This window comes from Cebus imitator, unplaced genomic scaffold (genome assembly GCF_001604975.1).
Source record: "Cebus imitator isolate Cc_AM_T3 unplaced genomic scaffold, Cebus_imitator-1.0 Scaffold12, whole genome shotgun sequence".
Lineage (NCBI taxonomy): Eukaryota > Metazoa > Chordata > Mammalia > Primates > Cebidae > Cebus > Cebus imitator.
In genome coordinates this window covers 471,566-489,104 of record NW_016107327.1, presented here as the reverse complement: position 1 = coordinate 489,104, position 17,539 = coordinate 471,566, and the positions used below count along the sequence as shown (strand labels likewise).

Here is a 17,539-nt window from a genome sequence, read left to right as displayed (position 1 = left end):
AGGGTTTCTACTAAACCAGGCTGGTCTCGAACTCCTCACCTCAAATGATCCACCCACCTCGGCCTCTCAAAGTGCTGGGATTACAGGCTTAAGTCACCAACGGACAGCCAGAAATCATTTTTGTTAGCACTTAAATGGGTAGCAAAATTAAAATTCAAACCCAGGACTAACTCCAAAAATCTTACTCCTACTCACCAAATTCCTTTGATTTAATTCTGGAAGGCTATGTGAGAGGCAGCCTGTAGAAAGATCTTAAATTCTATTAGGAGGCTGGATTTAACTTGGTAGGAAATGGAGAACAGTGAAATTTTTGTGCCGGCCAATGGGCAGGCCCAATTTTATGAGGTGGCACCAGGACGGTCCTCAGGAATCCTCATGATAGGCTGTCTGCGTTCTGTTGAGACACCCACGTGGCTCATTCACTGAGGCAGAGAGCCTAGCATTTGTTGCTGTGGAAGTCGGGATCATCTGATAAGTCGATATTCCAAGCCTAGGAAACGCTTTAGCTCACCCCTGAAGTGAGCAGGTCCGTGAGGTTTCCAAAGTGACTCCAATTAATCATCCTACTTGTTAGTCAAAGTATTTGCACATTGAATGCCCTTCCTGTTTTTATCACTTTGAGGTGTTTGAACTAATTGTAGTCCCTAGAATAGGACCTGCTTTCTCATACCCCTGTCATTCTGCTCCACCCTAGTTTCTTAATCTGGAGCCCTCTCCACACCCCTCATCTGTTTAGCTTTTCCTTACTCACCTCAAGCATTGTCACTTCTCAGAAGTGTTTCTTTTTATCTCTTCCAGCACTCCAGTCTGCTGGGGTGCTGCTAATAGTCTCTCTCCTATTAGGTTGATATATTATTAGGTATGCTGATAATTCTGTCTATTGTTATAGCCAGCTCTCCTTTATTTCCTTTAATTTACAGAAATTACCAAACTACTTCCCTGTGCCTGCAAGCCTGTGAGCTCCTTGAGAATAAGGACAACGTATTTCTCTTTCCTGTATCTGTGGTCCTAGAATGTCTAATATATAACATGCATTCATTTAATTTTAGAAGTGAAAAACATAGTCAAGTTCTCTCAAGCACCTAAAAGTAAGTGTCTGCAGTTCAACACTGTCACCTCTAGATAGCAGCCTTCTGAATGATCTCCAAGAAACTTCAGAAGATGCAAGCATGTTAGCTAACCAGACAATTACATTTCAGGAGTAATTGATCTTTTGCAGAAAGAATACTAAATAAAGTTATGGAAAATAACTTCACTTGCTTTTTGAAAGAAATTGTGGTATAGATGGATAAACGAAATTCTAAAAATGCTACAGAGAAAGTGATTCTAGGAAATGTAGTTCCACAGAGACCTTCAAAGTGGGTGACGGTAGAGCAAAATTGGCAATTGGCGATTGTCAACCCAGCACAGATACCCAACACAGCCAGGTTTTAAAGCAGTGACAGCAGATTTGCTTTGCCTGCAATTAGCCAAACAAAGGTATTAGAATGTGAATTTAGTGCCAAGATTTTGGCACTGCATTTTTTCTATTATACTTTTCTGAAACTTGATTTTCTCACATCATCAAGAAGATCATGCTGTGTCAGCACATGTTTATCAACCTCATTCATTGAAAAATCTGCATAATATTCATAAATTTGCACCACACATTTTTAACCTTTCTCTTATTACCAGAAAATTAGGTTGATTTCAGTTTTTGCTACTATAAACAATGCTACAATGAACATTTACATATCTAATATAGATGTACGTATACAAACACACACATGGAAGTTGAAATATTTCTACAGGATAGACTCTTTAAAGAAGGATGCCATGTCAAAGCATATGGACAAATGATTTTTATAGAATTTTCCCAAATTTTCCTGTCAACAAGAATGTCCATTTACACTTCTGCCAGCTGTTCTTAATAGGGCTTGCTTAGCCATAGACTTAATAATAATTGATGTTATTGATTTTTAATGTTTGATAATCTAATAAAGACTATAATTACTTGATATTCTCGTCATTATACAGAATTTGGCATTCAGTAAATATTAGTTGACACTAAAGGAATAAATAAATATTATAAATTACCATATATACTTAAATACATGTCTAGTCTCTCTTCTATTAGATTGGTATATTATTAAGCATGCTGATAATTCTGACTATCGTTACAGCTGTGCAATACTGTGTGTTTTACTATCTAGCAGGTACAATCCCACCCATTGCCTCTTTTTTTATTATTATTATCTGGGCACTTCTAACGCATTTAAGTTAAAAAAATAATTTGAAGGATATGATTAGAATTAATTAAAATTATATTGAATTTATACATTAATAACTTTGAGACCTTCAAAACTCCAGCATTAATTTGCATCTTTGCATTTTTCATGATGGCATTTACACAGGATAAATACTTTGGAAGAATGGTAAAAGTTCTGGAAATTTGCTGATCATTGACAGAGGCCATTGATAATAAGATTGCTTTCTTATAGCCATTAGTTGATTAATAGTTTTTATTTTCTTTCAAAGTTATTTCTTATGTATAAATTTAGTAAAAAAAAAATTATATGGCAGGGAGGAAAATAGAGCTCTCAATATTAAAAACCAGATAAAAGTTGTTTATTTTTAATCATATTTTCCAAAGCAATGTGAAAGCCAAATAAATAAACCCTAAAGTTTAAACTTACATATCACATAGAAAAATCCCATTTCCAGAAGCCAACTTAATGTCAGTAAATATGAGATAATTTTCAACTTTCATCATAAATATTGAAATGCGTAAATCATAGCTATAATATTTTAAACATAGACTAAATATCAAATACAGACAATGAAAATTAATTTGCTAAGACAACTTCTTTAAATTCTAGGTTAGCTTACTTGAAATAACACCAGGCTGAAGAAACCCAGTTGATATTGAGAAGGAATTATTGGCAGCAATTTTGCCAATGCTTTTATGGATTAAGAAATCAAATAAATAAAAGATTGTGAGATGTCCTATCATTTTTGAAAATAATAAGGTAAAAGATAATAAAGCTATTTAAACAATTATATAAGTAAATTCCATTCTACAGGTAACAATGGGTATTGTCTGATTACTGAAGTGTTGGCAGGCAGGTAGCATGTGCTAACACAAAGTGTTTGTTCGCTAGCTGAATCGTGCATAAGAAAGGTAGCGTCAGGGTGCCAATGTATAAAGTAGATAAGGTGAGTTGAATGAAAGGGGAACAGATGAAAATTGAATACTACCTGTATTTATTGTTGTTGGCATAAAGGATTGACCCTAAGTGTTATGAAAACTTTTCTTAAGAAGCAGTCCACAAAATGTAAATCAAATCACAATAAGATAGCATCTCACTCCAATCAGAATGGCTTTTGTTAAAAAGTCAAAAAATAACATGTTGGCGAGGCTGCAGAGAAAAGTGGGCACTAATACACTGTTTGTGGGAATGTAAATTCGTCCAGCTACTGTGGAGATCAGTTCGGAGATTTCTCAAAGAACTAAGAGTTGAACTACTATTCCACCCAGCAATCCCATTACTGAGTATATACCCAAAGAAACATAAATTGCTCTACCAAAAGGACACATGCACCCGTATATTTATCACAGTGCTATTCACAATAGCAAAAACATGGAATCAACCCAGGTGCCCATCAATGATGGATTGGATAAAGGAAATGTGGTACGTATACACCATGGAATACTATGCAGCCATAAAAAAGAAGAAAATCATGTGGGAGCTAAACATTGGTACCCATGGACATAAAGATGGGAACAATAGACATAGGGCCTACTAGATTGAAGGCGGGATGTGGGACAAGGACTGAAAAACTACCTATCCCATACTGTGCTCACTAGTGACAGTCATATCTCAAACCTCAGTATGATGTAGCATACTGAGGAAGGAGACGCAAGCATCTAAGATCACCTCCCCTTTGACTTCCACACTGCATTTCAAGGGAAGAAAAGGCTGGCCAACTGGTGCCTCCTAAATCGCCCCCCTATAGATGGCAGGCATAGTATGGGGGAATCTCTCCAGAAGGCATTGTTTTTACTTAAACAAGATCAAACACCCACCCCACTCCTCCTCCATCGACCAAGACCCTTTCACATGTAATTTCTAAAACTGTAAACCTGAGACTCTTTCACATGTAATTTCTTTTTTTTTTTTTTTTTTTGAGACGGAGTTTCACTCTTGTTACCCAGGCTGGAGTGCAATGGCGCAATCTCGGCTCACCGCAACCTCCGCGTCCTGGGTTCAGGCAATTCTCCTGCCTCAGCCTCCTGAGTAGCTGGGATTACAGGCACGCGCCACCATGCCCAGCTGATTTTTTGTATTTTTAGTAGAAACGGGGTTTCACCATGTTGACCAGGATGGTCTCGATCTCTTGACCTCGTGATCCACCCGCCTCGGCCTCCCAATCACATGTAATTTCTAAGGCTGTAAACCTAAGATCCTTTCATGTGTAATATCGAGCACAAGCCTATATAAACGCAGAGCTTCTCTTAGACAAATTGTCGCCTCGCTCCCGACGGTAATAATAAAATACCTCTTCCTTCCTAGTTCGGTGTCCCAGAGGTCTGTTTCTCATGGCCGTTCCTGCATCATTTTCTTTGTAACAAACCTGCACATGTACTCCCTGATTCTAAAATACAAGTTTTTAAAAATGAAAAAAAAAAGATAGAAAAACAAGAGGACCATACTTTGGTTAGAAATTCACAGAGCTAAGCTTTTCTGAGTTTAATAAGATTACCGAGTTAAACGTAAGAGAGATAGGGAGACAGCAAATATGTGTGGTGAATGATGGTCAGGTGTTTGCACAAAAATCACCATGCATGCATGTGATAAGAATAAATATTGATTAGGAAGTCTTGTTAAATACACATTAGCTATTTAACAAGGAGGCACCAACTGGGTGAGGACTTTGATATCAGTGTGGCATGAGCCACCATATGTAGGGAACATGAAACTAGATAGGAATTACAAAAAAGAAAAGAGCAAAAAACAAGTATTTATTCGTATATGTTGAGCACTAGGCTAATGACTTCTCAAATTTTTTCTTATGATCTTTCTTTTACAGATGAAGGAAATTGAAAAGAAAAACTATAAGGAAATCACCGTAACCCAATTCCAATGCTCATTCACTCATTCATTAAATGTTTTTTGAGCATTTTCATTACTTGCCTATGAGCTAAGGGCTAGGGATAGAAAGGTGAATCAGGGTGCTTACCATCGAGGACTTCAGTCAGATTCAGGAAGAATTAAAGGGTAGAAATACAGTAGGAGATACAGCTATACAAGGAGTAGGAGTGAGAGTGTTAAGAGAGGAGAGAAGGGGCACCTAGCCTCAATGAGCTGGGAAAGGCTTGCCATAGAAATGACCCAACAGAACAGAATGGGAGAGAAGGAGAGAAACAGGGAAGATGAAGAAAGATTAGCTGCTCTGACAACTGGAAGCAGCTAGTAAGGCTGAAGAATAAAGGCAGATCATCACATGGACAGGAAGGAGCCGGAAGTCTGCAAATGAATGGCATGCTAAGGAATTTCCATTTTAATCTCAAAGTTAAATCGGAACGAGACCATTCAAATAAATACCTAACAGCAACAGTCAATTTCAAATCGCTTGTGAGGTTTGCCTTGGCATGCATAGGAAAAGAATGTAGCTATTGATGAGGAGACCAGAGAGGAGTTGTTTCAATGAACCAAGGCTGTGAAATAATATGAGTTCCATCTACACATCTTAACCCTTGGGATAACTGAATAATTAACTGCCCACATCACAAAATCGTACTATATAATTGTGCATTTCACATCTTCAGCAAATGGTGGTAACAAGTGATGCCGGCTATATCCCAAAGGTGGCGCTGTAACCTAAAAACGCAGAACCCAGGAAATGCCCTGAAAACTATAGCAAGGGTCTCTCTGTAGGACTATGTGCTGAAGGAGCTGACTCAGACCTAGTCCTCCACCTCAAGAAAAATATGCCTTCAACATTTATAAGGAATATAAATGAAACGAAAAGAAAACTCAGTGTTAAGATGTCAAGGTTTTTTATTTTGCTATTAGTGCAGGATGATTGTTTTCCTACTATAAAATTAACATGTGCTCCTTGTAGAAAATTTAGAAACTGTAAAAATATAAAGAAAATGAAAATCGTTTCCCATTACCCAGAGACAACAACTGCTAACACTATGATAATTCTCAACTAATGTGAACACAGCTCTACCCTTCAACTGACAGGTAATGCCTAAGAAACCCAAATTTGTGACTGTTATTCAGTCTTTCTCTAACACCCGTATTCATTGCATACATTATTTTTTAAATTGAGATTATCCTATATAAAAGCATGTACCTGCATTTTATGCTTAATATTCTTTGTAAAATACTTTAAGAGATATTTCATCCCATGAAAGGATACTGAGGTTTCCTCCACTCCTTTGATATTACAAATGATTGTGTGATTAATATCTTTGTGCATAGAGCTTAACATGCACTTCACATTATCTCCATTAGAATTGAAGTTTTGGGGTCAACAACTATGCACATATTTTAAAATCTGTGTATTACAACACATTGTTAGCAAGATAGTCCTTGATGTTACTGAAGACACCTTATACACCATAGTGCAATAATCATAGCTACAAATGTTTTAATCTCTGGAGTTCTGGTTTTCCCTCCAGTTCTGAGTCTGTGAATCCAATAGATATCATTATGAAGCTTATAATTGTTTATAAGGATGCCAGCATTATAAAGGCATATTTAAATAGCTAACCCCTGCTATCAAGGGTTAGGTTGTCCCAGTTGCTTTTGATGGCTATAAAACATAATTGATTTTTGGACTGAAGACAATATAGGCTTTGCTATCTACATTATGTCGAGCCCCTATCTACATATAGAATATAAAATAGTCCTAGAACCAAAGTTATAGGACATAATTTTCTAAGAAAGTGCCAAATTATATCTAACTATTTGAACCCTGAAGAACTCTCTCCTCCAAGAAAAAGGCACAAGAAGACCTGAACCACAACAGAATATCCCAGGTACAACCTGCGGGCTGATTGATAGAACCCGGTAGACAGCTATCGATAAGTTTCCTTAGATTTAAATTTCATGTTTTAGAGGGAAAAAATATTCCCAGCTTATTCCTTCAGTGCAAATGAGAACAAGAAAAAAAAGAAAAATATGTATTCCCTGCAAAGAGGACGTGACCTGACATGATGGTGGATCTCATCCTGAGATGACACTTCTTACTTATCTTCCTTCCTAATTTCAAACACTGTCCAGAATACATTACACTATGACTAATCTTTCACAACTTGTGGATTTCATGTACTCACCTGCTCCTTGTTATTTTCTATTTCCACAGTTTCCATTTCCACCACTCTCTTTGTCTCCCTTAATTTAGGGAATGTACATGCTCTGCCTCACCTGCACTGTGATGTTGGCAAGAAAGAAGGTACTGTGACAAATGACATTTAAACTTGGATAAAATGTTTTGCTTTACCCCTTGGACAGGATGGAAGACCTGGACATGTGAGGGAATATTCAGTTTATACAGTAATCACTTTCACAAGAGTTACAGGCTGAGTGCAAACTCCCCCAAACAAATACCGCAGGCTAATAAGATTTACTAACTTTTTCTGATGACTGTTATCTATTCATAAAGCAGCATAATCTTCACAGCATGATTAGAATCCTTTATCGAAGACTCAGAATGTCTCCACCAACCACTGAAATCTAGTAGTACTTGAGTCCCAGCCACAGAGCAAGCACTATAGAGTTAACTAGACCCTTACAACTTTTTCACTCACCCCAATTTCACAAAATGTATCAGTAAAAAAAAAACAACCAATTATCTAAAGAAATGAAAAATAAAGGAAAATTCTTTATCACATAGGTAACTTGGTATCAACTAGGTAATTGATCTATTTTAATTTAGGAAGTTAGTGTCTTCATACCCCAATTTTCGGATTTTCTGAGGGGAGGCTCAAGAGGCTTGTTTTCTACAGGAAGAAAGCAAGCCAGAGCATCTGAAAAAGGGAGCAATTTGCTAGCAGAATAAAACGGAACAGAACACCTACCCTCTATTAACTCCAGCCTCTCCCAGTCTCTCTCCAAGGCATCAGCTCTTTTCTGCCCTGCATCACAGGCTACCTCCAAAAACAAAGTCAAGAGCATCAATAGAGCACTGGGCTTCCCCGATTCCTCCCTCCACACTCTTCTCTCCCTTAAAGGGCAAAGGGAGGGGACAAAGAGAAAAGACCACAGATAATCTCCTTGGTTTCGGAATTATGGTTTTCATGGAATATAAAGGAGTGTTCTTTCTCTGAAGATGAGGGTGTGTTCATTTCACTGCATGTTTTGGCAAAGTACTTGTCAAGCATCCCCAACTAAGACAGAAAAGCATGTAGCTTAACAAGAAAAAAGGCTGAGAAATGAAATCTGAAGTTGAAACCAACCACTAAGCTCCGTGACAGGCAGACAGATTAGCAGTGACTACTTGAAAGAGAAAACATCCATCAATTTGCCAACGAGAAAATCTGGTCAAAATAAGGAAATGCTTTCTCATGAGTTCTGAAATTTGAAACAATTGGTGACTCTAAGGGTTGGGTGTGTGATTAACAGCAACCATACCTCTTGAGTTTTCAGGGCAGGTTCATAATTATTATCACCACCCCTCTCAGGCTTAACTTCAAATCATCTACCTGTTGTTCTTTTATGTACATATTCTTGTTACATTAAATTGAGTTTTAGAAAACGCAGTCGCCATAGTGGCCATTCATTAAATATTTGTCAATTTTGCATAACCAATCAGTCATGTATAATCCTTCACAGCATGAATTGAATTAGTTCCTTTCTTTCCACGCCTGTTGGCATGCCCTGATTCAAAATTATACCATTATCTCATGTATCTCTATGTCTCTAGGTTAGAATGTGCTCAGTACATATTAGGCACTTAATACAGGCCTGTAAAATGAATATTTGTTGATTGAGTTATTCTTCAGTCACTTCTCAACACTTTTATCAAAATCATCTCTTCTATCAGCTGTAGATTATGGGGAAAAATCTACATTTTAAACAATTATAAAGAGATGTGTTATTAACCTCTTCCCTGACAGGTTAAATATTAGATGCTTCAGCTTCTTGCAACCAAAGCTTGCAGCTTTGCAAGACTGAATTGAGAATTCTGTTCATACTTTGGTCCAATTCTTGCATAAGTCACATAAAATCTGTTCTCATTTCTTTGCTTATTTATAACATTAAAGAATTTGACCGAATCTGTGCTTTTCAAATTAGCCACACCCCAATGATGGGTTATAAAGTCAATTTAGTATGCCTATCTAGACAAACTTTTTTTTTTTTTTTGATAGAGTCTTTCTCTGTTGCCTAGGCTGGAGTGAAGTTTGCGATCTCGGCTCACTGCAACCTCTGCCTCCAGAGTTCAAGCGATTCTCCTTCCTCAGCCTCCTGAGTAGCTTGGACTGCAGGCGCACACCACCAAACTCGGCTAGTTTTTGTATTTTCAGTAGAGACAGGGTTTCATCATGTTGGCGAGGATGGTCTCAATCTCCTGACCTCATGATCCACCCACCTAGGCCTCCCAAAGGGGTTACAGACATAAGCCACAGCAACCAGCCTTAGACACACATTTTTAATAAAATTAAACAAAATATTTAAAAAAATCAGAATACATCACACAAAGTAAGAATAAGTATTGCCTTAAAAAAACTTTTGTTTCATTTTTGTATATGTGTCTTTGGGTATACTGGTTGGCGGCATAACTATGTTTTTGACCATGAATTGTAGTTAAAAGGAATTTGAAAGCCACCAGACTAGCTCATCTTAAGTTTCCTCAGGCTCTCAATCAGTTGAGAGAGATATAGGAAGGGTTTTAGTGCTAGGAACACGGAAGCTAGAGCAAGAGACACAAGGCAGTATCCCCTGGGGCAGAACAAATGATGTGCATGTGAGAGATACCATCAGTATACTTGATATTATTCATCTCACATGAAGATAAGCACAGGGTAGGGACTTTCTACAGAACACCTCTTCCAGAAAAGCACTGGGAAAGCAAGAAAGTCACTACATCCCTGGAATGCAAGAGAAGGATTTGTAAAAATGAGCACTTAGTGATCCTCACCTACTCTAGGCCCATTGCAATCGTTACTAAGGAGAGGCAGTTTATGTACATAGAAAGAAGGCTGTGGTTGTGGGTGCATTATATTTCTTCATTCATTTAAGTGAAGCCTAGAAAACCCCACTCTTGACCGTCCTTGCTTTGATCTTCAACTTTTAAAATATAAAATTAGATCACATCTTATAGATGTTGGCATATATGCCCCTTACCCACTAGCACTTTGTCCTCAATACTGACAGGCCATGCAAGGCTAGACTAGTTCCTTACTCCTCTGGGCTTCAAGGCCATCACCTTCAAAACAGTGAGTTTCCTGGCCAGCATAATCTCTGGGTGTTAAATTGCCCAGTTTTCACCTGTTCCTATTTAGCAAGATAATCTGTATTGAATAAAATATCTTTCCCAAGTGAGAGCGACTTGAGGATTCCAGGCATTTTGTTCAAGAAGAAATCAGTCCCAAAGGATCCTGTTTGTGAGTAAAGCCACAGGTATTCAATCCCCAGAATATTTTATGGTCAATTGAGGAAACTGGATGAAGCCTTTTGGAGAGCAATAAACAAGTGTCCCCTGAGGGACAACTTTCCTAAAGGGAGCTCCAGAATTCTTTGAGATTAACCTTGCCTCTTTCCCTGTGCTTCCCTTCTTGATGTGCTGAAAGAGAAGGGGACGCTCACACTTTTGTCAGGGCACGCATCCCCCTGATAGCTGGATTAGGGGGACGGATGCCCTGAACCTGACCCCAGTAAAGGTGGGGGTCAGGTTTCCCCCCAACACACAGTAGTTTGCTTTTCTTAAAGCTCTTGCATGGCAGATTTGAATTAAATCTAAATAAACATCAAGCAATTTAATTAGTTAATTTTTTTTAAGAGTACAAAAAAGTTATTTGGGTACATTTATGTTTTTAAGTGAAAATAACAAAACACAAAATTTTCGTCTGATAAAAAGGTTAATACAAGCTTCAGATCCTCACTCTGCCCAGAGGTAATGAGTAAAAGTGAAAAGACAAAGGGGGAAAGTAATAGAAAAAAAACACAGAAAGAGAAGAATAGATAGGCAGAGAGGAAAAAATACTGAAACAGCAGGAAGGAAAAATGAGGGAGGAAGAGAGAGTAGAAAGCCAGAAGAGAGTAGGCCGGGCGGGAAAGGCAGGAAGAAGGGCACACCCTGGAAGGTGATTAGAAGCCAGCCCCTCCCACCAGCCCAAGGCAGAGCAGAGGAAGAGGACACAGTCATTTCCTGGTTTGAGTTGGGTACACTAAATAGCTGCCTCTTCTGATTCCTTAAGTTTCAGACACTGAAACTTGCCTGTACCCCACTGTCTGAATTGATATCACGATCTTAGATTTCCTCCCAGGACCCTGCAACTGTGTTCTTTGATGTAAACCTCAGATGAATGATTTCTGGCTCAGATTTTGCTCAAGTTTTTAATCCACTGAGTTCACTTCAACTCAGTATTTACACAGTATCTGCTATAAACAGGCGAGGCACTGGGGGTACAAAGAGAATCCCACCCTTGGGGCAACTGTAGGCTAAAAAGAGAGATCAACTTTTAAGCAAACATTTCAGTATAACCTTTAAGAAACCTCTACCCAGGTGCTGTGTGCATGCAGACACAGAGCACAGGCTAGTATGGGATCTCACAGATGGGTACCTGGAGAAGATGGATCCTGAGCTTAGTGCCAGGGAAGCAGCTAGGAAAGAGGTAGGGAAGTGCTGTTCTAGCGGTGGTTGGGGGACAACCACCCGCAGTCTGGTGTGTCACACATATAAAGAGCATAAAGTCATGCCGGGGAAGGACAAGAAATTAGACTGAAAATGTCATTGACCAAGCATTGGAAAACTATGTGTCACTCAAAATAGCTGGAAGTTTATCTTACAGTATTTGGGGAGACATTGAAAACATTTAAGTAAGGGAAACACATGTTCAGGTTTGCATTTCAGATGTGTATTTGTAATGCCTGTTTGGTGCTGGCCCCAAAAAGACACCTCTGAAATGCAAACCTGAACATGTATTTCCCTTACGTAAATTTCCCTTATGTAAACATAAGTAAGTTTAAATGAAAGGAGGAAATTGGGCCAGTCCAGCTTTCAGTTCTTTATTTCTCAGCCCGTCTAGACCTGTAACAGTCTGGACCTACTGGGCACCACTGAAGGCAGCTATACCTAAATAAGCTGCTTTGTCCCTTGAAGGGTATTACCAATGAGCTAGTTTAATATCTTTAATATTTGTTGTATTTTTGCAACTTTAAGCAATGGTTGAAATATTTTGGAACTTGTTTCACGGGTTAAATAAGTCATCACTTCAGCTCACTAGAATCTCCCTTGGGGGTCTTCATTCCCATTTTAATATGAATAAGTAGCAGCATTTAGATTAAAAAAAAAAAAGCCAGGTGGGGTAGCTCATGCCTAAAATCCCAGCACTTTAAGAGGCCGAGGCAGGAGGAAAGCTTGAGCCAAGCAGTTGAGACTAGCCTGAGCAACATAGCAAGACCCCATCCAACCTTATTTAGAAAAAAAGGACAATCATGTGAGAGGCTGTGTATGTGTTGGGATAGGGAGGATAATGGAAATATTTTGTGCCTTCCTCTCATTTCACGGTGAATCTAAAAACTTCTCTTAAAAATTTGTCTAAATTTTTTTTGAAAAAAAAAAACAACTCATTAAGATATTGTAATTCCTTGATTTGTTAAAATACAATTTCAAAAATAAGGATTAAAACAGTTTAAGAAGAGAATGAACACAACATACACAAGTACAGTATTTTTCAACTTTTATGAACCCACATTCCCTTTTGATAAACATACAAATCTGTAGTTATTTGAAATTCCAATAAATACCATGATCTTTAAAAACTAAAGCCATGGCACATAAGACTGCTTTGTTTCGCTCTGCAAATAAGGGGACATGAAGACTAAAAACCCACTCCCTGCCAAATTGTTAAATGTTTTCCTAGGTAGTTATGTCCCTCCTTTCAGAGTCATTGGCATTGCAGGAAGAGCATGAACTTTGAAGTCAGACAGATTTGGTTCAAATATTCTGCTACACCACTTACCAGTATGGTGAGATGGATATACCTATATATACACATATACATATGTGTATATATATACATATATGTATATATATGTATATGTATATATTGGACTCCAGCTATATATATATATATAGCTGGAGTCCAGTGACATGATCTTGGCTTACTGCAACCTCCACCTCCTAGGTTCAGGTGATTCTCCTGCCTTAGCCTCCTGAGTAGCTGGGATTACAGGCACCTACCACTACACCCAGCTAATTTTTGTATTTTCAGTAGAGATGGGGTTTCACCATGTTGGTCAGGCTAATCTCGATCTCCCAACCTCAGATGATCTGCCCACCTTGGCCTCCCAAAGTGCTGGGATTACAGGTGTGAGCCACCACACCTGGCCAGTATGGTGATTTTGAATAAATTACTGGGTTCACCATTTCTGAGTGTTTGTTGTCTGTAAAACGAGTTAATAATCTATTCCTTACAGGGCATTTGGGAAATTGAATAAATAAATTCTACTTTTAAAAATACTTAGCACCACAATTAAATATATAAAGGATACTCAGTAAACAAAAGCTCCCTTGTCTACTTGAAATAAAAGTGTGTTTAGGTGTTCAATGATCTTTAGACTATAGCCTCAAGGGGATTATGGGGACCCCTAATAGGCCCTCTGCTTCACCCCTGGCTTCTAGCTTTTATTTGACCTTTTAACTCTATCTGGAACCCAGCGAAGGATCACAATTCAGTTCCCTTCATCTCTACTCCCACATTCAGTGATTAATCCTTCCACTTATTTACGCAGCAAGTAGCTTCTGAGAGTCAAGTAGTGGACCAGGTGAGAAGTGGCAAATGAGAGACAGGACCCCTGCCCTCTGAGAGCTTGCAGTCTAGTCCTTCCAAAGGAGACCTACTCTTTTGAGCTGCATGCTTTCCCCTGCATTCAGCTCACTCTCTAGATTCTTATTACTAGGATAAAGAAAAGTTACTCATTTATATATTTATTCTATAAAAATTTACTTTAAAATTTCTAGGAAAAGTGCTAAGTACACATGTGTAATAATAAACTTGAAAACATTGGGAGATATAAATCATTTCTTATCAAAATGTAACCCCCAAAAAGGAAAACCTTAATAGATCAATTGAATATTGAGCACAGTAGCTCACACCTGTAATCCCAGCACTTTGTGAGGTCAAGATGGGTGGATAGCTTGAGCCCGGGAGCTCAAGGCCAGCTTGGGCAACATGGAAAAACTCCATCTTTACTAAAAAAAAAAAAAAAAAGCGAAAAAAATTAGCCAGGTGTGGTGGTACACACTTGTACTTTCAACTACTTGGAAGGCTAAGGTGGGTGAATCACCTGAGCCCAAAAAGTCTAGACTGCAGTGAGCCATGATCATGCCACTGCACTCCAGCCTGGGCAACAGGAGCGAGACCCTGTCTCAAAACATAATAATAATACATAAAGAATATTGAGGAGTATCAGTATAGCAAAACTTAATAATTGGAGATAAAATTTCTTAAGCTCAAAGCACTTCCTTCAAATGAAAGCTAACCAAGCCAATTTAGCAGAAATTGCATCACTTCAGAGTCTAAAGAAACAAAGATGTGTTTTGAGAGTCTATGCATCCTGACTTCACACTGAAGACTGACATTAAGCCACCATGTTGCACAAGTTAAGCAACATGCACGAACATCCATAAAACTGGCCTAGTGTCTAAGGCATCAAAAAGGAAGCCTAAACTGACTCATGGACATGCAGTGCTAATGAAGGAGAGCAGAGGTGGAGTTTTCTCTACCTTTAATCACTTTTAGGCATACCTTCCAGAAGAAAGGCCTGATATGTTGCAGCTGTGCCAGCCTCGGATCAAGAACGTCAATTCATGCTGCAAAGATTGTGCTTTGAGAAACACACCCAGAATTCAGATGAAATGAATTCATAGGAATCTTAAGTTTTAATAAAGAAATTGAAATGACATTAAATGTTAATATGAAACAATAAAAAAATCTACAGGCTAAAAATGCATTTTTCTATAACACAAATTTTTTAAAAATCTAAGTAGTTTATTTGAGTTAAGCTAGAGAATTGCAACCCAAGAGCATAGATTCAAGTTGCCCTGAGTATATACTCCAGTTAGCAACAAGTGGATTTTTAAAGGCAAAAAATGGGGACCAGGAATGGGCTGATACAAAGCTGTTTGTCAGAAATTCTCATTGGTTTAAAGACATAATATTGATTCGTGATTGGCTGTACATTGTTAAGCTATAGGATAAGCTTGTCCAACTAGCAGCCCCTGGGCCACATGTGACCCAAGACAGCTTTGAAAGGGACGAACACAAATTGGCAAACTTTCTCCAAACATTATGGGATTTTTTTTTGGAAAAAATTTTTAGCTTATCAGCTATCATTAGTATTAGTGTATTTCACATGTAGCCCAAGACAATACTTCTTAACCAATGTGACCCAGGGAAGCCAAATTAAACAACACCGCTGTAGGATACAGGTTACAGTGCGGCATTACTAAGTTAATTTACAGCTGCTTGTGGCAATAGCAAACAGTTTCAGGAGATGAATACATAGCTCAAGGTGGGGAGAGTAGGGTGTGAGTAGTACAGTCTCATTTTACTGTGTAAGGCAGATGTATTAACAATTTGGGTAAGTAATAGATTCTAATCATCTTCTTAATGTCAGTGAATAGAAAATTGTGTTTATTCAAAAGAAGGCCAGTCAAACATGTCCAAAACCGCAGAGAAAACATTCATGTGTTTAACCTAAAAATTTGGTGCTTTCCTAAGCACTACAGATCCACATGAGATGAAAGCATTATTCTGTCACCCAAAAAACACAGCAAAAAAAAAAAGACACTCGAAATGTCTGTTCTCTCTAAAATTAATCTTTTCAAGAAGTTTCGTAGTTCCTTATTAAAACACCAATACTAAATCACTGAGTACAATAAGTTATGCAAGTTTTACAGGTTTGACAAACATCCTTGGAACTTACTCATCATAAAAGTATCAGTCTATGATGCCTCACTAGGTATAAAGCTAGTAATACATGAGTCTTTGGTAGAAAAATGCACTGACTCTGAAGAATAAAGAATGACAGGATCCTCTTTTAGAAGCATTTCTCTTCCCCAACATGCTAGAGCTAGTGGTTTTCAACTGCAGTCACTCCTGAAATCCTTGAAGGTCATTTTTCCTTAATGTTCCATGCTGTTTTCAGACTCTATTCTTCTACAGACTGGCGTCTGCGGCATGGCAAGAAACAGATGCTGCTTCGTACGTTTTCATTGGCAGCCAGGACTCAAGGCATGTGGTTTCAGAAGCTGGTAGAGCTGTCTACATGTTATTGCTTCCCATGGGTGGAGATCTAAATTAAAACCATCATAAAAAAGAAAATCTCCCTCCTGATAAATTACCAACAATAAGACAGATACAATTTGATTACTAGAAAAACAGAAGTCAACTCTTCCATGATACTTAAAAATACTTGAGGACTTCTGTATTTTTATCACTAAAAGGAAGATGTAAAATGCACAAATGAAGGGGACGTGGCAGAACTGAAGAGGGCAGTAAATTAATATTTGACTTTGCATTGTTGGTTCTCATCTTTTCATAACATATCATCCTATCACCTGAGATGATGAAAGACTTAGGACAACGTTAGGCCCAGGAGGGGTGCCAGGTCCCCTGGGTCTAACAAAGATTCACAACTTGCCTAGTTCTAAGTCCAGTGTCTTAGATTGATATACTCAGAAGCTTTACCTTATTTTAATTTCTTATGTTCTAATAAATTGTTAGAATATTTAAATAACATTTAAATTTCTAAATAGAGCTAAAATATGTTTTTTTCATAAGAGTGCTATTTTTCTCATAAAAGAAGCAGAAAAGATTTACCAATAACAACTTTCTGGGAGGGAGAGAGACAAGGAGGAGGGACAGGCTTTCTCTTGCATTATCAGTAGGAACATAAATTGGTATGGTCTTTTGGATGACAATCCATGAAAAATTTGAACTATATGTGCCTTTTGATCCAACAGATATATTTGCACAGATTTTTAAAAGGTAATTTCATTTATTCATTCTGCAAACTCCTAAGAATATTCTAGTCAATGAAATAGACATGATTCCTCTCCAGTCGAACTCACAGTCAAGTGGTAGAGAAAGGCAATACAAACAATCCAACTAAGAAACAAATTATGCTATGTATACTAAGCAGTATATAGGAAACAAATGGGAATGAATGATTTTTTTAAATGGGGATGAGGATGCCCAAGTGTTGGGAATAAAGACTTCTCTGAGAAGGTCTCATTAGCAACCACTTAATGATGGGGAGGTTCTGAGTGAAGACTTGGGCAGAAAGAGCTTAGGGCTTTGGAAGAATTAAAAAAAAAA

At 38.0% G+C, this 17,539-nt stretch overlaps 1 long non-coding RNA gene across 1 annotated transcript in view; it reads right to left on the bottom strand.

Annotated features, from left to right (window-relative positions):
- The window catches only part of LOC119466921, a 117,383-nt gene extending 109,122 nt beyond the window's left edge, over positions 1-8,261 (bottom strand). The window contains exon 1 of the long non-coding RNA XR_005195433.1: positions 8,072-8,261. This is a non-coding gene — a long non-coding RNA (uncharacterized LOC119466921). The remainder of the gene's footprint in view (positions 1-8,071) is intronic.
- Positions 8,262-17,539: the final 9,278 nt, after the last annotated feature.